The sequence below is a fragment of the Cebus imitator genome, unplaced genomic scaffold (genome assembly GCF_001604975.1).
Source record: "Cebus imitator isolate Cc_AM_T3 unplaced genomic scaffold, Cebus_imitator-1.0 Scaffold31, whole genome shotgun sequence".
In the NCBI taxonomy this organism is placed as follows: Eukaryota; Metazoa; Chordata; class Mammalia; order Primates; family Cebidae; genus Cebus; species Cebus imitator.
In genome coordinates this window covers 5,168,898-5,193,997 of record NW_016107346.1, presented here as the reverse complement: position 1 = coordinate 5,193,997, position 25,100 = coordinate 5,168,898, and positions in this window count along the sequence as shown.

Below are 25,100 nucleotides of genomic sequence, written 5' to 3'. Positions count from 1 at the left end.
TGCTATTTTTGCACAGTTGGTATGTTTTTCTCTGAATGAGGTAGGTAAAAGTCTCTGCATGTATTTTTTCAAAATGTGTTTTCCTTATTTTGGGGTTTGTCTTTCCTTCAGATTTTTTAGGCTATGTGATTTGACTGAAAAAAATTCATGACATATATTCATTGTAATTTGTGACACTTTCATTTTTGAATGGCTATCTTTATCACATAAATTCAACCTTGTTGGATACTATTACTCTTGTTTTTCTTTCTCCTTGCCTTTTTGTACTGTGTCTTTGTCCAATATTTTACAATTTATCTTTTGCACTATTCTAAATGTCTTTTATTTAAAGAGCTTTGATACAGTTCTGATTTTTACTCTAATCTGAAAATAGTTTTCTTTTTACAAATAAGTTTATTTTATATGTATTGCTAAGATAAATATATTTTCTTAGGTTCACCATCATATTTTATGCTTTCTATTTTTAATACTTAATTTGTGTTTCTAATTTTTGCTATGATTTGTGCATTTTTTGTTCTATGGTCTGAATGTTTGTTTTCTGATAGTTTAGAAGATTCATGATCTTCAGTTTTCTGCTTCTTATTTTCATGGCTTCAGTGAACACAGCAAGACAGAGATGTTTTTGTTCTGCCATATATATTTAAACTGTCCATTGATTTAAAGTGTTTATATTTTCTTATCGGTCTTATATGCTACTTTGGAGTCCATAAACTGAATATTATGAAAGTTGGGAACTTTGTTGGAGCTAATAGAATGTCAACAAAAGAGCTGAGGATCACCCAAGATTACTAAACTACTCAGCCTCCACTTCACACAGAACATTTCTGCTTTCATTTATTTTGTACATTTGTTCATGAAAGATTCCAGTTAATAAAGGGCATGTGACTGAAATAAGTTTAATGCCGTTGATGTAGATATCTAAAGCTGGTATTTTCTATTCAGAAGTGAACAAAAGCAATACACTAGAAAGAGATGAATACAGCTGTCTTCCCATTTTCTACCATGAGCAGTAATTTTCTGACTCCTTTTAGGTTGGTGCAGAAGTAATTTTGGTTTTTGTTCTCCTTTATGGGAAATAATAATGTAAGTCACTCCTGATTTTTAAAGCTCAAAAAATTAAATTCTCTCTGAGTGATTCAAGTTATATTTACCAAGTATGGTTCACTTAGAAGAAAGTCAGTTACTTAAGAGAAAGAACAGGAAAGAATTGACTACTGTAAAATGAGTTTATCTGTTGCCCAGGTATTTTCCATGTTTCATACAGACTGATGATTCTAATAAAATGTTCTCTTCCCAAGAAAACAGCTATAATTTTTCTATGATTAATACAAATCCCAGTGTCCAGGTTTACTCATTCATTCATTCATTCAAAGATATTGAATACCTACTGTATGCTATCCACAGAAGTGGAAACAAATAAGTGAATTAAAAGTAGATGCTTCCTGTCATCAAGATTACTTGCTCATCTTCTAGTGGGAGAAATAAGAATTGATGATAAAAAATTGTAGGTCGTTTTTGGGAGGTAAAAATTTTGGAGCTCTCTATTTCCTGCGCCTAGCCCAGTATCTGGCAAATAAGCACTAAATAAACATATGTTGAAAGAACAAAGGTTGGGGAAGAAAGAGAAAGAGAAACTTTGAGTTGAGAGTCACAAATTATTTCCTTGAAGGTTAGGTAAGATTCCATGAAAATTTAAAGAAACCATGTAAAAAGGATACCAAATCAATGATGAAGCACACATGTAATAGACAGTTGAAGTGGTGACATGTCAAGAACCATGACAAAGCTAGAAATGAGTCAGATGGGAGTCCTCAGATTTCAGGTCAAGATAACATGGCAGAGAGTTCCAGTCTTTCAGCAGGTACACAGTATGACTGAAGCCATACTACAGGAACATTATTGTGCCAGTAGCATTTCTTGATCAGATGTTAAGTTTCCCAAAACCACTTGGGGGAAATCATAACTATATTATCAATTCTAAAGCAGAATCAGTGCTGCAACTTCCCTTCCTTAAGACTCAGTCTGAAAAATCATTCATGGAAATGAGTATGGCCCATTGTTGTTTTAAGTGTTTTTAAATGGAATGATTAATAATAGAAAATATTGACATTAAAGACAATAAAAGATAAATATAGGTACATGAATGATTAATCAAGTCAACTTTATCAGTTCAAAAAGATCATATAAGAAGCAAATTTGGAACTGACTTCTCCACGTTTCCCATCAGTGGTATCTTTTGAGAAATTAACTTCTTAGTGACATCCCAGTTCTACTTTATTTTTTCTCCAATAGACTCCATTCCCCCTAACCCTTACCTAGCAGATAAAGTTGGCTGGGTTTCCTACTCATTTGACAGTAATATTCTCTTTAAATATATGTAATGACACATTGATTCCTTCCCTGGTCTGTGAAATCCTTAAGAGCAGCAGCTTTGTCATTTTGTTCTTGTCTCAGTAGTGGCATGTATGGTCTGTAGTAGGTAGTAAAGATGGTAAAATTACAGACCATCATTCATGTAAAAATCTTAAACACTGATTCAATATCATTAGAGTATAATCTTTACCACTAGCAATCTTTTTTCTGATTCAGCTGTCTTTGCCTTGTAGTTTATTACAGAAACATTAGCCTAGCAAATTCACAATTTTTACCTCTCTATTTTTTTATAGAGTTGATGATATCAGGGCATGTTTCTTAGTTTCCAAGGGCTACTGTAACAAATTACTACAAACTCAGTGGCTTTAAAATTCAATAAAAATGTATTTTCTCACAATTCTGGAGGCCAAAAGGTTTCAAGAGGGTTGTGGTCCATCCAGAGGCTTTAGGGAGGATTCTGTTTCTCACCTCCTCCGGTTGCTCACTCCAAACGCCATTCATGTGGTCACATTGCCTTCTCCTATTACTTCTTATTAGCAGAATTGTCATTGGATTTAGGATGATCTCATCTCAAGATTGTTAACTTAATTACATTTGCAAAGACTCTTTTTTTCAAAATAAGGTAGCATTTACCGATTCCAGATTTTGACATGGACATATATTTTGAGTGTCACCATTCAACCTACTACAATGTGCATCTGAAGTTTCTGGTCAATTTTTCATTAATCTTTTTTACAGCAAATAGGAATTGCTGAGTCTAAATCTATTTTGTGCAATGCAGTCGACCCTCAGACCCCTAAATGTGAGAAAAACTTAATTTTAATTTGTGTCACAGACTCCAGAAAACATGTTGAGAACAGAGATAAATATATTTACTTATGAAAAGAATTCTACACTTCAGTTTTCTCTTTTTGCAAGTTAGGCACTTATTGAGAAAAGAGTGATGTTTACTTTTCAAACATTTCTGGCACTGAAATATGTGAACCAGCTTCCCTCTTTTGTCCATGATCCTCATTAGTTATGTGACTTTGAGGGTAGGCCTAGGGCTGGGGGTTCGGCGTATAGTAGGATTAGGACTATAATTAAGGGTTAAGGGTATGTTCAGAACTAGGATAGGATTACTGTTAGGATTACTGTTAAAATTAGGTTAGCACTGAAACTAGAGTTATGTTTAGGATTAGAGCCAGAGCTAGGGCTAGGTTTAGGGTTTAGAGTTAAGCCAGGATCTGGGTTAAAACTTGGGATGAGCTCTAGCATTAGGTCAGGGTGAAATTTAAACCTAAGATTACGATTTGAGCTTGGTTTATATTAAGAACAGTGTCAAGATTCAGTTAAGGGTTAGGTGAGAGTTGGAGTGTAATCTTAACCAAATCACCTTCTCTGAAAGCTTCCTCTTCTCTAAAATGATGATAATGTCACAGGATCCTTGGGGTGTTGCTTTGCCAGCAAGAAACCTCTGTGGCCAGTGGCACCCTGCTGGGCTCATTCCCCCAACTTGGCCTGGCAGGCTGCACTCAGCTTACACTACCCACCTTGATTCCACACTTGCCAAGGGTAAGCCAGGCACGGAGCAGCGAGGGGTGCCTGAGTAAGCAAGCACGGGGTCTGGCCACTCTGCACAGCCAGGCATGCCAGCTGCAGTGGGGAAGGCAGCTCCAGGAGCTGGCATGGGTGCCGGCTCCCTGAGAGGCTGTGGCTGACCAGGCTTACTGCAAGTGGCTTCTACAGTGAGCACTGGGGAACATGGTGGTTCCCAGAAGCTTGGAAACATGGGGAACCACAGGGCCCCAAAGAGGGTGTCACAGCCCTAGCTCAGGGAGCTTCTAGGACTGGGTTCCCCAAAGGACAACAGCTTTTCACTCCTTATCTCTTCTCTTCTTCTTACCACCCACAATGTGGCAAGCAGCGGGGCATATTTCAGTCCTGTTTGTATTACAGCTCTTTCAATCCCACCATTTGGCAGGTCCACATCCAGGAAGAATGAGGTACCTAGACAACTGGAGGGTGATCAAGGCAAAGAGGTACTTTATGGAGCAGTAGTACAGCTCTCACGAAACTGAAAGCAAGTAGCTCCTTTCCACAGGCAGGATGTCCAGACATTGGCTGCAGTATGGCTGAGTCCAAGGTTTTTGTGGGTATCAGAGGGGAGGAGGTATGACCATGGGTGTGCCTGGAAAAGCACCATCAGTTCTCACTCCATCAGCAGAACTGGCAGCCCAGCACCTAGGCTTCAGGTCATTCTGGGGCTGAACGTGGGTCTTTACTGGGAACCCTCTCCTTCTGCCCTGGAGCCAGTCTGCCTCCTGCTGCCATCATCCTGCAGTCCACAGCACCCAGATGACTGCAGTCCTATGCCAAACTGCCCTCACCCCACTACACAGCCTCCTTCCCATGCTCATCAGTGCTCAGAGTCCAGAGGTGGTGGAGGTGGCAGGGGCTGGCATGTCAAGAGCTGCATCAAGCATGCACATACCCAGCCGAGTTGCGACATCACCCAGGCTCAGCTTCAACTTCGCTGCAAAATCAGAGGAGGGGCCAGGAGTAGGGAGAGTCTCAGCTGCAGCAACAGGCATTTCCAAGCTGGTAGGGAAGTGGAGCTTCCCGGGACCCCAAGAATGCAGAGATTCCTGGGTCTGCAGCTGCAACTGGGTGGCTGCAGCTGTGCCTAGAAGGGTGAGGCTCCTGCCTGTTCCCAGATCCCATTGGCTCCGTGGGTGGCACAGCCCCAACCATGCCTTCCCCACTGCAGCCAGTATCATGGCAGTGGCTGCTCCAGACAGTCCACCATTGCCATCAGTAACATTCACCTTACGGCCCTCTTATGTGGAAAAAGCACTCTATTACTCCATAGGAAAGCTCTTAGAAAACTCTAAATTACAATGAAAACTGATATGATTATTTTCATATATAGATCAAAACTGTGTTTGTCCAGAGCAAAGTTACATTTGACATAGTTTGGTTAAGCTGATGTGATTTTTTTAAATAAATATTATTGATTATAGTCAATGCTAATTCATTCCAAAGTAAGCATTCATTAAACACTGTGTGCTATATATGGTATTGTGATCATTGTTTTAGAGTGTTTGCAGGGAAATATGTTTATATGACATTGTTCTTTCTCTAAAATAACTTCCCATCTCTAATGGTCAGACAAACCCATTCTGAAACTACAGTGAACATTTGAGGGTAATGTGTGCATGTTTGTCTGTGTGTAATGTGTTTTACTGAGATTATCACTGATGAAAATTTTAGCAGAGAAGCACATAAATAAGAGCTGGTGTAGTCTGATAAGGCTTTCCAGAACACAGATTTTATCTGGGCTGAAAAACTGGGAAGCATTTATGAAGGCAATGGGAAGTTACACATGGTTGCAAGGAAAGTGGAGCATAGGCTGTTAGGCCTATTTATGACCATTTATGCCCAGTAGTTGTTGAACAAACCTAGAGTACGACCAAAGTGTGTGTTGTATGTGTTAACTACTAGTGAGGGAAATGCTTGCATTATTGTGCTGCAAGCAAACAAGAAGGGGCCTTGAAAACCAGTGGGTATAATTTGGATGTTTGTCCCCCCAGACGTCATGTTGAAATGTAATCCCCAGTGTTTGAGGTGGGGTTTGATGAGAGGTGATTGGACCATGAGTGTAGATTTCCCATGAATGGTTTAGCACCATCCCCTTGGTGCTGTCCTTGGATAGGGAGTGCATTCTCATGAAATCTGGTTGTTTAAAAATGTATGGCATCCCTTCCTCCTTTTCTGTCTTTCTCCCCCCTCACTAGGTGGCATGCTGGCCCCCACTTTGCCTTCTGCCTTGAGTAAAAGCTCCCTGTGGCCTCCTTGGAAGCAGGGCGGGTGCTGGCACCACAATTCCTGTACAGCCCACAAAACTGTGAACCAATTAAACCTCTTTTCTTTAAAAATTACCCAGCCTAAGGTATTTCTTTATAGCAATGCAAGAATGGTCTAACACGCCAGGCAAAAGGTGTTGGAGTAGGTGTCATATAAAATATCCAGTGACAAATGATTTCTCAGTAGAGCATTAACATATTTCAAATCAGTAGATTAAACACAATTACTATGATCTGAGAAATGAGTAAGGATCTGAAGTTTGGGAAACCGAAGAAGAGACATCCAGCCAAATGCTTCTGTCAAGGCTGAAGTTATAAGTGTCTGAATTGCTAATGGCACTTTAAATGGAAAGACAAATGGCTCCAGAAACATTTGATAGAAGCAAATATCAACATTTCCTGATTAACTAAATGGGAAATATGATGGTAGGGAATAATGCAACATTGCCTTTTGATGTAGGTTGGGCATGAGAAAAAGCAGGGTAAGACAATTGACAAAGATGGGGAACTTAGCTTTGATTTAGCAGAAGTACTTACCTGGATTAATCAATTTTAAGTTTTTAGGACAAAAATAATTAGATTTAGAGCTCAAACTATAAGAACACAAATTCAAATATTTTTTGATGGTTCAGAAAACTCTTCAAGACCATGGATACATACACTACTTTTTGCTCACATTCCACATTCAGATGAGACAAACTTTTGGAGCAAGGACTTTTTTCTTAAAGTCCTGCAGTATGTGTTTCTTCTTTACTCTGCATATGTGAGGTGGAATAACATGATGTTTACCTGTGTGTTCACTTGTATCTATAATGCTCATACAATCTTACACTCATTTCTTACTATCAATTTGTGTGTTGATTGTGTGTGCTTATGTGTATAACAAGAGGGTAAACAGCCATAGATGAAGAGGCAAAAAAAGAAGATGAATATATTTCTATTTTGCTTGTATATTACAATGAATAGTAGTTAAGAGACATGACCTTTCCTTTTTTTCTGAGTAAAAATTAAAAAGTCATTGGGGCCTTTCTCATGAAACTACAACTTGAGGACCTCGCCCTATCCTGAATTTTGAGGTGTGGTATGACCAGCATGAGTTTAAACCACCTCCTTTTACTCTTAAGATTCTCAATTCAAGGAAAAAGCTTGAGGCTGGAACAATATTGTTCAGTCAACACCCTCTCAAATCCTGGTGAAGATGAAAGGGTCCATAGCTCCTTTTTCATTCTTTGTGACAGTTAAGCCCTGTTTTGCTTTTCTTTAATACAGATTTCACCTAGGGCCTGTTCTTTTTCAATGTGATCCACTTGGCCGCACCCATTTGGAAGAGCCTATTACTCTGGTCAGGGTTGGTTTGGCTTGCTACAAGCTCTTGCTGCATTCTTTTTTTAGAGCCTGCCAAATGTGGGACAGTGGGTGTGCCTTGTTGACATCCTGTGGTTCATCAGATACGTAGGATCATTCTGCAGTGCAGCCTTGTTAGATGCTTACAGCTGTGCTAGGAGGCCCAAGTCAGCATGTCTGAGAGGAAGCCCAAACTCTGGTTCACATGAAGGGTCATTTAACCAAAATGCTTGTGGGAAATGGGAACACGGGCATGCCTTCCTTTAATGAAATACAGGGGGCCCTCCTCATACCTAGATTACTGATTTGCTATTGCAAACATTTGCCTATCTCTCCAAACCATAATTTATCCCCAAAAGATGACTGTATTACTTAGGCATTTAGACACAAGAACCATGCACAAAATGCACTTCCTGTGTCAGTTCTGATTTTTAAAGTCCATGTTCCATTTTTGATTTGCCACATGAAGACCAAAAGCCACTCTCAAAGATAAATTCTGGGATACGGGGAATATTAATGTGCAGTTAAAATGTATATTCCATGTGGGAAAGACCCAGAGGACTTAATTTTGGACTGGAGGAGGCAAGGATCACCAGGAGGTTGTCACTCAAATATGTCATCTAACAAACCCACATCTTATCCACAATTACAGGTTTAAATTGACTAACAGTCTCATCTTATTAACTGCAAATGCTCTTTCAGGTGTTCAGACTTCATTCACATTTAATTATGACATATTTCAATAAGATTTAAGCTTCTCTTTCCGAATACCTGGAATTCACAAGAAATGAGAGTGTGGAGGGAGAAGGTGAAGGGTATGCTTCATTCTTAAATCTATTGCAGGAACTATTATTATCATTAACATGAAAGAAAAAAATATAATCACAGTTTCTCTCTGATTAGGTTTCACTGAATATTTTTAACATGAAAAATAGACTCTAATAGAAAGAGAGAGAAAGGTGTAAATCAAATGTGGCAAAAGTTGGTGATCCATTTTACCACTTCTGAACCTTTCTGTAGATCTAAAAGTTTTCGAAATAAATAGTTATTTTAAATAATGAAATCTCACACCTGATGAGTTTATTTTGAAATCATTGATGTAGTCAACTAATGGTTGATACCGTTAATACTCATTTTTCTATGAGCAGAAAGAATAAGAGCAGTATTTATGGAGGTGAAGAAGATAATATTAGAGAACTAGGAGGTAAAATAAGAAGTGTGTGGAACCAGAAATTGGGAGGCGGGAAGCAGGATATGAGACTGAAAATGAAAATGAGATAGAAGAAAATAGAACATCTCTATAGAATTTCACCAAAATTCCTACCTGTGAAATATCTACCATGGACTGAGGTTGACTGAAGCTCACATTAGTAGATCCACCCTGGATTCTGAAGTTGAATTTCTTATCTTTCCTGATTTATTTTCTCTCTCATATTTTGTTTCTCCAAGATAGGTAGTTGTTTTCTTCATTCAGGATTTGATTCCCCAATTAAAAAGGAGAGAACATTTGATTTGTCTCTCTTCCTTCTCTTCTTTCATCAGTTCTGACCTGCATTTCTGAGACTGCCCTATTTTAGTATGATCAATGAAGCTCATGAGCCACCTTTTTGAGCACCTGTGCTCAGCATCTTTCACACAGTTACATTAACTTTCACAAAAGAGACAACTGAGATTCAGAGAAGTTATATAATTCATCCAACTTCATGTGTAATAAAATCCAGGGCTGTGATCATAATCAAAGCCCCTTGTTTCGAAGTCAAACACCACATTTTGGAGAAGTGGCTTAAAAGCAAAGAATTGAAGGGCTGCAAACATGCTTTACTTAATTGTAAAGAAGACTTAAACCTTCTATTGAATCTCATGATAAAATGAATGCTGGTGACTTGACAGAAATGAGAAGTAAATCTTTAAATTTCAGTAAAGTAAAGGTTAAAATAATTTTCATAGCTCTCTCACATTGATTTTTGTCACAGACTTACCTTAGGATGGGACCTGGAGACAGATGACCCAATTCTGAGCTCTGGTCTTGGTCTGTACCCTGGGAAAAGCCTCTTGAACTGTATCAACCTTGATTTCCCTCTTTGCAAGAAATTCCCACCTTTTCTTCTTCTCAGGAGCTACTATGAGCATTGAGACAATGACTGCAAGACCCCTCCCCCATCTTCCTAAACAAAGGGCAGCCTGCAATTGTTGTTATTGTTACTTGTAGCAAACAAAAAAATTGGCAGCATTTCTGTACCATTTTCATGATACTCAAATATTTATTTTTATAGCATAAAATATTAAAGTCCTTAGACTTTCTCCTATGATTATGGTTTCTTGATGCCATAATTTAAAAATCTGAACTTAACTCCAGTCCTTCATGTTCAGTTATCATAGAAATTATCTACATAATAATCAACTTTCTAAGTGCTGGTCTTTCTCACTACAGAACATACAAATTGAAAAAAAAAATCTGATTCTTTTAATGGACTATCATTGGGCAATATAGGACAGCATTACCTAGAAGTTTGGATTTCATGGATTACTAATTTTATTTATAATAAAATGTGTGCATATGTGTAATACTCTGATTTGCCAAACACGCACACATACATGTACACACACACACACACACCCACACACACACACTCCACCAATCATCAACTCTCAAAGCCATTTTCTAAAAGTAAGGGCAATTTAACCTATAAACCATTCTCAGAATAAAAGACAAAAGTTCTTAAAAATTAAAATAAATTTGATGTCTTGAAAGATGGTTTAACCATTATTTTTCTAATTTTACCACGATCCGTTAGAGGCCTTTCTACACATGCTGATTCACATATGAGCTATTGGAAGCCATTGAACTTGCAGACATATTAAGAGTAAACTGCCTCCTCCCAGTTGAGGTATTTGACACCATCTACCCAAAGGCTCCAGTCCATTTCTTAAACTGCTACTTTGAGTCCTCCTTGCTTTCCTAAACAGGTCTATTTTTAGGACGACTGCTTCCTTTTAGAGAAAATCTTTCTCAGTCCTTTCAGGTCGTGTCACAGTCTTGGTGACCGTATATAGTAAGTAAATGTTGGTCTTAGTTCAGTTTCTCTTGTCCAAAATAAAGGAAGAAAATACATGGTTTTGACTTTATATTTACGCTTGTGATGCCTTCCTTTTTATTCAATAAAACTGACAGAAGCAATAATGATTTCTCTAAAGAAAAGACAATTTATAGAAAAGAAACATATTTAAAGTACTGTTTCTTACTTTTAGTTTTTTTTATTTGGTAAGATAAGATTTATTTAAAAGATGAAAATATGATGTCTTTTCTCTACTTTTTCCTCATATATTTTGGGAACACGTTCTCTGAGAACCATGTAAAATATTTTTGAGATAAACAGTATTATCTGTCTAGCAGTGGATTGTTTTTCCACAGCTGGAAATTCAAAAGAATAATTTGGGAATTAATTCAGCCTTCACTTGGGAAAAGAATTTAAAGAGGATGTCAAGTATTTCTGGAAATTGAAATGTTACCAGAATGACAATTCCTTCAGTAAATGTAAGATATTAAAAATATAAGAAATGAGGGAATAGTTTTAAAAATATACATCACTCCCCCATTCCACACATCACCTCAGTCTTACAAAGTAGCATTCTTCTGTTTCTCTTAGTATATTCAGAAAGATTCCACACTTAAACATTTCTTATCACATACATCCAGTCCTCAAGGTCATGCCCTGTAGCCATTCTTCTCTGTCTCTAAAGTTATTGCAGAATTGGGTGTAGTCTTGTGTATGCTAGTTCTTCATTATTCTCTATACAGAAAGGTCAAAGTATAATATGGAAATTCTTGAACTTGAAAGGGGCACTCAGCCTACGTATCCAGCTCTGCCCAAATTAAAACATCCAAAAATACCATTTATTCTTACAACAGCAAGGGCTGATGTCAAACCCAGGGGAGTAAGAATATCCACTAACAAGACTTTGAAATTGCTCTCAGTGACTCAAACTTTCCCAAATTTCAACAAGATTCCTTCAGAATTAAAAAAGACATGACTGTTTTACTCTACAACTTCAGCATCTGTAATCTCATAACTTCTTCTGTAATGAGATAAATCTACAAAGGACTTCCTACTATTTAACTAGAATGAAAAGTCAGAAAACTAGATGTTGTTCCTCTGAAAATGATCACAAATCTACATCCCCAGGTTTCCCCCATGTTTTACCATTTGCTAGCAAGAATTTCCTTAATTCCTCAGAAGGTAAGATAAAATATAGGCACACAGAACAATCTGAGAAATATTAGAAAGCACTGTTAATATTATGCCAATATGAGGAAACTGGTCAATTTTCACAAAAGCTTCCACCTTGGTGGCATTTTTACAAAAGCTTGCAAGTGAGTGGCATGAGCTGTAGACAAGCACACATAGTCAATCGCAGCTCCTCAACACCCTTAGTTTAAGGACTCTCACTTTAGATAAACAGGATAAATAAAATCTTTCTGAAGTAAGATTGACTACTATGAATTTTCTTATCAAAATGATGATAAATTATAATAATTTAGGAGTCTGGCAGTCTTACAAACACCTTCCGATAAAATATATTATTGGTTGGGCACTTGGGGGCATAATTGTAGAAGTTATCTTGCATTTCTATTATCCAATGGACTATTCAATGTTTATAAACTTTGATACTAGTTTTAAATAAACCTGACAATCTCATCTCTTTGAACAGGACTTGTTTGTATGAATATAGAAAAAGATACCCATTATCAACATTATGATCCTTCATATGTAAACAGAAGCAGTTTAACAAAATCCACAAATAACAGATCATAATTTGCAGTGTAAATAGTCACTGGGCCTAGGATTTTCATCCCAAGCACACCACACAAGACTGTGAGCCTATCTAAGTTCAGGCATCACATCTCATTTATCATGCACATCTAGCAATATGATCAACACATAGCAGAAGCACCATAAGTGTTAAACTATACATTCTATAAAGACATGTCTGTCATACTGCCTGTCAAAGCAGAGGGCCTAGCATACAATAAGATATATTAAATCAATGTGATATAAATGCTGTAGTGGGTGAGTAAATTGATGAATGGTTTGAATTAGGTAATTAGTGGACAACAGCAGAGATGTTTCAGGAGGAGATAATGTCATGGAGGCAGTTGTTAGTAAGCTGAATACCATGGATGGTAGGTAGATTCATTCATAGAGGCCACTGGAAGCCATTAAATATTCTTGAGGGAAAACAGAGTTGGTGGAATTGTTATCTGAGAAATACTGTGGTGTTTTTATATGTTCGATTGAGCAACGAGAGAGTAAAGAGAGAAAAGATCAAATATATCCATAAGCTTTAACACAAAAGTGGAGAATGTCACCTTCCAAATATTTCTCATTTCTCTACCTCTCACTCTCCTTTTTACCTTCTACTAGACTATTTAAATATATTCATAGCTGAGGAACTTTCTCCTCCAGTCTATTCTATACTACTAGAATTATCTTTCTAAATTTATTTTTTTTTAACTCATATAGCCAGAAACCTGCAACTGTTCTTCAGTTCCTAATACCTCATGTTAAAACCTTGAAACTGGTGTTGTGGCCTACCAACGTAGAATGGTACAAAACCTCTACACTGGTGTTAGGAAAAGAAAACATATAAATCCCTTGTGTTCAACCACTTACTAACTAGTTTCCTCAACCAAGTATCAAACTAGGTAGCTCCCAAGGACCTTTCTAACTTAGCATTTTGTATTTTGTTTCACCTTGTCTTTGAGGGTGCTCTTTATGTAACCTAAACCAGTGCCTCTCACACTTCACTGTACGTATGAATTAGCTGAGAATCTTGTTAAAATGCAGATTCTGACTTAGTGGAACTAGTGTGGGGTTGGAAACCCTGGATATGTAAGAAGCTTCGAGGTTACTTTAATGCTTCTGCTCCATGGATGAAATTTTGAGTAGCAGTTCCCTATTTGTAGAGCTTCATGTTGGTTAAACAGTATCTATTTTATCCTTTTAAACTTTGTTGAATCTGTTAGTCAACTTGGAATGTCCTCCTATCCACATTCATCTGTCAGAAATTATCTCATCTTTTCCCTAACTTGTCTCATTACAGCTACAACTCTGTTACCTCAATAAAATTCTTAATCCAATCCCTTACTTGCAAAGGAAGCCATCTTGCTTTCCCTGACCTTCCATAGCTCTCTGTATATCTCTCTTAGCATCATGAAAACCTTGTGTTGTAGTTATTTGCATATGTGTCTCTTGCCTCCCTCTAGGTCATAAGCCACCTAATAATACAAATGATATCTGGCACTTTTGACTGAAGTATATGAAGAAGAACATTCTAGGGAGAGAGGGGGAAGGGACATGGTCACACTAGTAAGTGTCAGGGAAATACAAACCTAGTACAACTCTTAACACATTTCCTTTTATTACACTTGGCAGGCATTATAATATGCATGGCTGTATCGTCAGAACACAACACCTGACACATTGCTGGATTTCCATCCTTGTTTACGTTTGCCAGTTGAGACACAGTAGGAGAAATGACAGTCTTATTATTTGCATGCTTAACTTTAAGGTGTTGGAAGACAGCCCAGTGAAAACATCCTTCCTACATTTGAAATTTGAAGCATTAGGAGACATCCCAAGCAGTAGAGCTGGGAGTGGTCCATTTGGGGCATAATCTGCTTTATTCCACCTACAGAGTTGCAAAATTAATCTATTTCCCCTCAGTGGTTCAGGACATTTTTATTTCTTGAGACACAAGTATAGTAGTGCAATACATACAAACCTCCTTTTAAATTACTGGGTCCTGGCCTCATTATATTTGGCATGTTATATAAAGACAAGAGGCCATTTGATATATATTTTAGTATAATGCCAGTTACATCTAAAATAATAAAACATTAATCAGGGCAGCATGACGTTTAACAGATCATGAAAAATATATTGCATTTGTAACTCATCTTTACCCTATGATCTATCTCTTTGGTAATATATTTTATTGCTTGGGATTTATAGGGCCATTTCTCTATGTGGCTTATGCAACAACACACATCAAAGTGTCTGCCTTCAATCATCAAAGGGCAAAAATTCAGGTCAGGCATCAGTCATTTGCTGAGCTCATGTGGATTAATGAAGGTCTAGAGTTTGTATTCAGCATACAGAGTGAACAATATAAGTAACATCTGTATGTATGTATGTAACAGTATGTATGTAAGTAACGTCAACTTACCCCTGAATATGTAATACCCAGACTTAACGTCTGCTATGCTTTTAAATCAAAACATGATTGACTGTTGCAATAAAAAGTTTTTTCACTGCAGCTGTTGTTTTAATAGCTACCATAGCCCTACACAAGCCATAGCCCTATACAAGCCTTAGCTCTACACTAACCATAGTCCTGTTAATTTTCACGGAACAAGCAATAAACCTCTTCATATAGCTTGCTCATTAATTTATGATTGAAGTCGAGTTTCTCTGGGCAACTTTGAATGGAATAAATATGCTCTTAAGTGGAAATGAATTTTGCCATTTCCATTGGTACCTTCCTAAATACAACATATGGCCTGAGAAAATGAAAGCTGTTAAAGACTGGTAGAGAGACTTTCCAATGGAGTAAAATCATTATACTCTGAAGGACTTCGCACTTTTTCCCAAAGCAAATGGTTTATAACATTTAATTCTCACAATTAAATGAAGGTCTCACTATTAAGGAAGGTCTAGAGTTTGTATTCAGCATACAGAGTGAACAATGTGAGGTATGTCTGTAAGTAACGTCAACTTACTCTGTGAGTTTAGCGGAGTAGGTGACTCTATGTCTAATCAAGAGTTGTGTAAACTCAGCTCCTATGATTGGCTTAAGATTAGAAAGAGTGGCACAACAAAACAGAAGTGATGTGCTAAAGGGGTGCCTTCTCCACTATATAATCCCTAAGACAATAATATGCCGAGAGGAATTCAATAAAATGGCAACTGAAATATCCAGAATGAGCTCCAGAGTTCCAGAAATGATTAAATGCCACTGAAGGACTAGAGTTTTCTTAGCTGGTGAGTTAATTGTTGAAGTGAGTTAAAGAATAAGCATTTTCAAAATACTAATTCAAGACAAAGAAGAAGAAATTATCAGCATCATCGACAAGTGTCTAAAAATCTCAGTTCATCTCTCCAACTTTACACGTTGTCATAGAAACTTCTAATAAGGGCTTGAGATGACAAAATACCTAGAATCTATGGTTAACAAAAATACATTCTGATCACGCTGCTCTGTAAATAAATCATTCTTTAAATATTAACTCAAGTTATGGCCACATTGGTGTTTTAAAAAACACAAGCAATATACAAGAAGTAATACATTAAAGGACTTAAGAAAACAGATTTGTAGAATTGCTTTCTGGAAAGATATTTAAGCTCTCTAGGTGTACAATTTATGATATTTAAAATGTGTCTGGTATCAGTTTTAAACAAGTTAACATACATAAAACTAACTTTTGGCCTAGAAGATAGTCAGTGCTCAATACATGTTATTCATACAGTCTTACTGGCATCTTTTACTCTATTCTATGTGCCTCTAGAACTGAATCAATGCTATCTATCCTGTGACCCAATATGGAGTGAAGTGAGCCAGATTTCAGCGGGTTCTTTCCTCCCTCCATCATCAGAAAATTGTCAGATAAGCAGCATTGAAGATTAGACAAAAGCCCTTTTTGTGTGACTTTTCTCCAGATGAAATGAGAAGCAGTGTCGAATATAATCAGCAAGGTAAATTGAAACTTGAATTGTGCCCAAGGAAGGAAATGCATCTTTAATAACTACTCATTGTAAATAGTGGTGTCCTGCAGAAATCTTTTTTAGATATTTACTTCCAGAATCAAGTTATTAAAAAAGAAAGAGGAAGAGAGAGGAAAGGAGGGAAAGAATTGGAAAGTAAGGATGAGGCAAAGAAAGACAAAGAAAAAAAAAGAAAAGAGAGAAAGTAAGTTTGGAAAATTAAATAGCATTTCTTTAGCTCCTCAGGACAAGATCAATGACTTTTCTAAGAAAAGGAAAGGACCTTGAACAAAGCCAGAAATCAAAACCAAAGCAAAACTCAAACAATGATTTTGAAAGGGAAAATGTGTTTATAACATAATAGTCTTTCAAACCTATTTTTCAGTTATTTTCCATTGCCACTAATATAAGTGGTAATACAGGAAGAAAAACAATACTCCATGGCCAACTACATTTTCCTATCATGTAGTAACGCTTTTAGGCAGGTAGATTCAGTGTCCTCTGGAGAAGTTAGCAAGAGGTTCATCCCACTTTGGGGCAAAGGATAGGAAAATGGCCACCTTGCTCATGACATGGAATTTCATTCTTGAATGACTTAGTTTGGAGACACTGACTTTCTGGGGTGATGTTTGTACAGTTTGCTTCTTTTAGAGACTTGACTCTTCAACATATTTTTGAAAACATTTCATGTCATTGCAGAGTAGAAAATGGGGAGAATGGAAATTTGAGCTAGAGCCATGAATATAATTTATCCTAAACTACCAGGAGATTCCAATTATTTGATATCTTCTTCATGAGCAAAGAATGCTCTCATTAAAGAGGCTTGGTAAGCTTATCATCCTCTTCCTAATGTCCTTTTATGTAGAGTTTCATGGGAGGGATGCTGCAGACTTATAGCAGGTTCTCTTAGATAAGAAACAGGAACTATAGCAGAATGTTTTCTAGGGTTTGGAATAATGAAATTCTTGTGTGTTCTGTAAATCAGCATCTGTCAGTAATGGTGATGATGATGATGAAGATGATGATGATGACGCAATAACATTTACTAACTTCTTATTTTGAGCCAAGTTTCATTGTCAGGGCTTTGCCTGCAACATCTCATATAAGCCTCACATACACACACAGACACACACACACACAAAAAAAAAAAAAAAAAAAACCTCATGATCTGTGTTAACTTTATTGGATAACTGAGTAAACTGAGCAAGGAGTAATGATGCAGAACCTGGTACAAATCTTTGTTTAACTAATGTAGAAGTACTAACAGAAAAATACACACACAAAACATGTTCCGTTGTGTATACTTTACAGCTTAACTCTTAAGACTGTTTGTTTTTTTGTGGAGATTGGTGGATGGCAGGACCATTGAGAAAACATCAACAACTGAAATTATGTTTATCAAGGTCAGCGTGCTCAAAGACATATCTCCCATGACCAAGTGGCTTCCTTGCTGCTGCTGGAAGATGACCTATATTGACAATAACAAAATTAGAAAGCAAGATTTACTTTGCCAGACTGTCTGTAATTTTTCCTTTCCATTTCCTCCTCTTCTATGATCCCTCCTTTTTTTATTGATAATCCTCTACTTAGTTTTCGCTCTTATTAGTATATTTGTAAGTACAAAATTAATTATAATTTTCAGAAATTAATTATAATTTTCTGAGTTATCCTTTGACTTGAGTGCTAGGGAGGTTAAATATGTTGCACAAGTAATAAACCTAATAAGTAAGGGAGCATGTATTGGAACCCAAGCAGTCTTATTTGCACTAGATAATCTCCTCCGCAAAAAAGATCTAAAGATGATGTGCCTACAAAGAGTATTAAGGAAATTCCAAGTGAGAAAAATGTCAGCAAACATTGGCTTTAAAGTTACAAAATTACTCTCTCTCGTGCACGCACACATTTTCTCTCTCTTTCTGATGCACACACACACACACACACACACACACCCCTCATAAACAACCCAGGCTTCAAGTGACACCCCTTTTGTGATTTCTATTCAGTTTCAAGGATTCCTTTGATGTTTATCTCAGCAAGTTTCTGCAGAGAGCAAAGACAAACATTTTTATGAAAAAAGAATTGTCCTTACAGTAGTAAAAAAATACAGTGATATTCATAGTGTGTAGTATAGCTCATAGTATGTGGGGGTGGAAGAAAGAACATTTGCTAAGGAAATGTGCGTCATGTAGACATCCAGGGAAGGCAGGCAGTCAGACCACTCTGCAGTCTGAGAAGCATCACTCATTATGTCCACCCTTCCGTAAAGATTCTCCATCTTCTCCTCCTCAGTAATTTCCTAAGGTCTTTGTCTCCATCATAAAGCTCCTCCAGCACCTTGTGAAGTCTCTATCTTTATACCTGCCAAAGCACTTTTCAGCCATCTTCTCAAGAGTAAACTTGCCACATGCTGTTTCCACCTTCCCCTCTAGTTTCAGAGCTTCCAGAGTTGCAATGCCAGTAGCCAATACCATAGCCACATTCTTCACTGAGCCTTACGTATGCCATGAGCTTGATAAATATTTATAGATAATAGAAAGTTGAGGCCCATGCCTAGTGGTCTTCTAGCTAATTGAGTAACTTTTTCCATATTTCCTTAAATATAAACAAAGAGAAGTTGGCAGGAGCCAACCAGAATTATGTGATCAAATCTATTTGATGGCAGAAGTTGTTCTTTCCAAATGGGAAATGGTCAAGAATTTCTGCTAGTTATCTTTTTCCTTCTCCATATGTGCCAATTATTTCTTCCATTCACATGCATATTATTGGTGACCTCTGAATAGATGTCAGGGACTATTCCTCAAAATAAAGAATTGCTAAGATACTTTCAAGTGTCAGAGGAGTAAGAAGCAGCATTGTGTTAAAGCAGAGAAATTAGCATAGGGGCTGCCTTTATCTTTATTCACAAAGCTGAATATAGAGATTAAAAATCTTACCCAGGTTAATGCTGTGTCAAGTCAGAATAACATTTTTGCATTGATCCTAGACTTTTTCAATTAAACATGCTTTTAAAAAGATCTCTTAGTTCAATGCCTAGATAATTTATTTCCAGGGCTAATTCTCAACCAAAATAGTAGTTCTTTTAACACAAATTTGATAATGATCTAAATGTGAGGTCTCTCCGTCTAAAAAGTGTGATGTGGACTTTGTTGCATTTAAAATTAAGAATGAATGAGCTTATCAAATGAGTTATTGGCAGAGCTAGAAAGCCACAGAATCTTTTGCTCTCCATTGCTTTTCATGGGGTCCCATTAACATTGCTGAGCTTTCTGAGCACAGTCCTGAGGTTTGATCAGCACAAGTTCTGGGAGCTATGTTTGGTGGATTCCTCAAGTGCTCAATTCTTTCATAAACTTATTGATGACCTCTTCTAAATTGAGATATCTCTTTGCTCTAGAAAGCTTAGATTGTCCTCACCCAGTGAGTAGTTAGTAGTCTGGCCATATCCTTTTGAGTTTCAAGCATATTACTATTATCTTCAAGATAGACACAAATGATTACAATTTACTTGTTGGTAAACTGCACTCAAAATTACCGTATTAAGTCCATTGGAATTTTAGTGCACCTTTAGTTAAAAAAAAAAAAAAATCTGAGATCTAAGATATCAAAGGTTTCAGGAAAATTATTTTTTTAATCCCTGGTTTTTGAAACGTACAATTAATTTTAAATAGTACTAACAAAATATTAGCTTTGTTAAAAGAACTCTTATTTCTCTATAAAAAACTAGCTGAAGTTTTACTAAGATACATAAAACCCAGCCCATCATGTGTTAAATTTGTTGCAACTATTAGCCTGCCTACTCAACTCTTAATCAATTGGGGGTTTGTGGGTGAGACATGAAGATCATAAAAGGTTTTTAATACAGTCTTTGGTATGTGATTTCAATCTGGCTGCCTCAGAGTCAAATAAAACAACAAAATCACAGAAAATTACACACATGTACATACATACACAGAATCATATTTCTCATTTCTTCTTTAAAATATCTGCCAACACTGGGCTCATAGTTCCAAAAAGCAATCAATTTGTAGCTGACTATTTTGGTGATATCTGGGCTTTTGAGTATGCCCCAGTCTATACTAGTGCCAACTGTCTTAAAACCACTGGTTTATTTCTAACCTGTGTAACCCAAACAGGCACTTGAATATGAGATCCTATCACTGTTCATTTGTATAAAATCTTTGTAATCTGAATATGAAACTAATCATTGACACTGAGTGTTCATGCCTAAACAGTATAACTAGCCTTCCTTTATACTCAAAGACTCCACATTTTCTGCTTTGTATTTAACTTGAAAGACAGCACAGTAGATGTATAAAAGGAATGAGTGGCGAAAGAGTCCGTTGCATTTGAAGCAATCCATGATTGTTTACGCTGGCATCATTTTGCCTTGAAGATATTTTCTATGACTTTCTGGAAGCATTCTAACGTAAAGCATTTTTCTGGTTTTCAGATTCAAACACATTCTAATATAACCACCTGTGTATGCAATCAATTTGGTTTTAACTTTGAGCTTCATCCCTGAACCAGACCTGGCACCTGCAGAAAAAAAAAATACCAGAGGCTAAAATAGAGCAAGCAGGGCCACAAAATAGTGTAATATCCTCCCACTGTGATTCGTAGGGGATGCTGTTTCGGGGTGTGCATTTCATCTCACAAGACTCCAGACAACAGAGAAGCTAGACAAAAGGAAAATATGTGATGGAGCTGTATTTATATTGCAATCTTTCCAACATTTCAGGACGGAATGGTTTACAGATGTATACCTTCCAATGACATTTACACATCTATTGTTTTCGTAACCTCCTTCCCCATCTTACTACAAGATTTTTTTCATGAAAAAGATTACAAACTGCCCCCATGCTTTTCTCTGATAAAGAACACATGTCCTCCTGATTACAAGGGAAGACATGATGACCTATATGATAGGCCAACTGTTAATGTAAAATCAACCTCAGAAAGTGGAATACTTTTATGATTACTCAAGCATTTGTATTTTCATGCCATAAATTCTTCCCCATCTGAAACAGACCACTTAACCCAGTCTTAGAACCTCAGGCTGCTAATTTACACAGTATTCTGACAGGAAGCCATCTACAGCAATGAATGCACAGTAGGGGATTTTAACAGAAGCCCATCTGGACTTTCGGCTATTACAGACAATTTATTCTGAATAATCTGTTAAAGAGATATGCCATAAAGATGAGTTACCAACTCTTGATTATAAATTTCAAGAGAGGTTTTATAAAGAGCCTCTTACTTTTTCAACTTTTAAAAATCTATTTTCAGTGACTTAATTTATCAACATTTAACTTGGTGTCTTTCTGGCTTGTTATGATTCTCTAAGAGTTTACAGGGCTGTCAAGGTCACAGTCATTGTCTTCAGGAAAGAATACCTGTCTCAGACATGTGCTTTCTATTAATTTAGGCCTCTGGATTGTGTTAGGATGAAATATGTCTTCTTCAGAGTGTTTTCTTGTTTATTTGTTCAAGATTGTTTTTCTCAAAATAATCCTACTCTGGTCAGACAATATTCAGACATTAAAAATGAAAGACCAGTTATTTGGTCAATCTGGAATTTGGGGTGCTGAGAGAAGTTATTTAAAATAACTCAATAATATAAACACTCGAAGAACTCTATCTTTCCTCTAGCACAACTTTCCCTCAGCTCCCTCAAGCCTCCTCAAATCATATCTTCTCAAAGAGGCCTTCTTTGATGTACTCTATTTTATATTATAATCTTGCCCTATCCCTGGTTGTATTGATTCCCCTGCCCCACTTCAAGTCATTCTGATATACTATGTATTTAATTATTTGTTGCATTTGTTTATTTATTTATTTCTGAGACCGAGTCTTGCTCTGTCACTCAGGCTGTAGTGCAGTGGTGCGATCTTGGCTCACTGCAACCTCCGTCTCCCAGGTTCAAGCTATTCTCATGCCTCAGCCTCTGGAGTAGTTGGGACTACTGGTGCACATCGCCATGCCTGGCTAATTTTTGTGCTTTTTTTTTTTTTTGTATTTTTAGTAGAGACGAGGTTCACCAGGTTGGCCAGGCTGTCTCAAACTCCTGTCCTCACGTGATCTGCCTGCCTCAGCCTCTCAAAGTGCCGGGCTTACAGGTGTGAGCCACCATGCCCAGCCAATTATACTTTTAGAAGAGACAAGGTTTCACCATGTTGGTCAGGCTGGTCTCAAACTCCTAACCTCAAGTGATCCTCCCACCTCAGCCTCACAAAGGCCTGGGATTACAGGGGTGAGCCACCTCGCCTGGCCTATTTGTTACATTTATTGTCTTTTTCTACCTGTTACAATGCGAACTCGATGAGAACAGGGTTTTCCACTAGTTCACCCGCTTCTGTGTCACTAGAACTAAGAATGGAGCATAGCACCAAGTATGTGTTGTTAAAAATGTTTTTTAAAAAATTTTGATGACAGATCTGGAAGCAAGGACAGCATATGACACATAGTAGGTGCTCAAGCAGACATTTTTTTAATTAAAGATAAATGGATACCATAATAATACAAATTTAGCAAATAAAAACACAACAACTAAAGGAAAAGTGGAAGAGTTGAGGCGAGTACATTCCCAATATCTGAAGAGAAGTTATTAGAGATACATAAAATGGGATTATAAACACTGGGTTTTCTTTTCAGGGCAAATTTGCAAAGAAAAGAAAGAAGAAAAATAGAAATCAGATGGAAGAAATGTTTTAATGTTAGCATTTCAAAGCTGCTTGAAATTATGTTTAATTATGATAGTCAAAGAAGCCTACTCATTAAAAATGATTGAGAATATATATACATAGGACAAAGAAAGAAAGAAAATCAACCATAGTTGCATGCTTTAAATTCTAGCCCTGTGAATAGTTGAGTATACTCTGGTATTTTTCATGAAGTTTACATAGAAATTTCAAGAAACAGGCAGCAGTCAGTTTATATGCTTACTGACTTTTTCTTTGCCTATAAGACAATCTGTTATGGTCATTGGACAGTTTTTATGCATCCTAAAAATTAACTTCTTGGTATTTCTTTGTACATAGATGCAGCATAATTTTTTAAAGCAGTTCCTCCTTTTTATTTGTGTTTGACTCTTTTATATTAGGTTATGACCATTCTTCTTGATAAATCTTCATATATATCCATAATTGTTTTCCTAAAGCCTTACAAATAAAATGTAAGTTTATTTTTAAAAATTTGATAACTATTGCTATTCTGTCCCTCACCGCCAAATATTGACCCTATTTGAACTTCCAAGGACATTTGAGAATACCAGGTTCTTTGAGGTTTTTTTTTAAAACCGTAACTTCTACAAACTGTTTGACATTTTGACAGATGAAAAATAAAATGGAAATTTTGTTAGGTGGAGCAGACGGGAGATAGATATTCAGGAAGAACAAATAATACAATTTGGAATGAAATTCCACAACAGTACTTTCAATTTGTATTTTTCATTTGGTTACTTTATATCTTAAACAGACCATCAATGCTAACAACCCCTCCAGACTGATTCGTAATCATAAACCACATTTGCTTTACTATCAGTGTCTATGTATATAGATTCTATGTAATCACAGTAGTCTACTCTTCTGCAAATCATCCAAGCAATTTGTAAACTTTAGTTAAATCTCAAGTTTTCCTGTTTTCATTAACTCTCTGTAGAAGAACAGTGGGTACTCAAGAGTATGATCATGCTAGTCAAGAAGAGAGCCAGAATGTAATACACTGTGTTCTGAACCTCATACAATCTTCAATCTCTAATAGCAAACTGAAGCTGAAAACAGAGGATAGTATGATGATAAGTCTTGATATTTAAGAAATATGCCAAGTGCATGTAAACCTGCAGTGATGCAACTACTACTGGTAATATGGCCAATTGAATGTAGTAAAATTTGACTCATAACAATCATGTACCTATTAGTGAGTTGCTTTCCTCCAAGAGTAAAAGTCATTTCTTCTTGAATATAATTTATGCTTTTTTTTTTAAAGTGTGGTGGCTTCTAATCCCATGTTCCTCAATGTGGACCCGCATCATCAACATAGATATCACTTGAAAATATTAGAAACACATATTCTCAGTAAATACCCCAGAAATACAAATGAGGATCTGTATTTTCACAAGATCCCCATGTAAATAATATGCATATTGAAGCTGCAGCTCATGGACCATTGGTGACTCTATTGAGAATGGGTGCAAACGTGATCAAACTGTCCACTTCTAGAGTATCTTGCTATGTATAAATCATGTGTAGCTGCATCGAGTCCATCTTCGGAAGCCAAAGACAGGAAAAGAATATAATTTGCATGAAGATCTCATGAAAAAGTTTGTAAGAAAAATGGCCAGGCTATGAATGGTTTGAAAATAAGAATTTCCCTAGTTTGGAGAGTCAATAAGCTTATTTTTAAAAAAAGTTAGCTAAGTTTTAGATGAAAATATCTTTTGAAAACAAACCCTGAAGTTTTTTCTCTGTATCAGTGATAGGAGAAATGATTGTTGGCTGTTTTGCTCAGGTTTTCCAGAATTAAAGTCTTTCTTTGAAGATTTTGCCACTTACTCATTGCTGAATAAAAGCCACTCGAAACTTAGTGGCTTAAAACTACAATTCATTATTATCTTTCATGATTATTCAGGTTGACAGGGGTCAGCCGGGAAGTTGCTATTTGAGGCTTCTTAGGCAGTTGCAGTCACATGGCAACTGTGACTACAACACCTGAAGACTCTACTGGTTGGATGTCCAAAATGTCTGGCCCCCATGGTGGAGAATAGACATGGGCTGTCGAT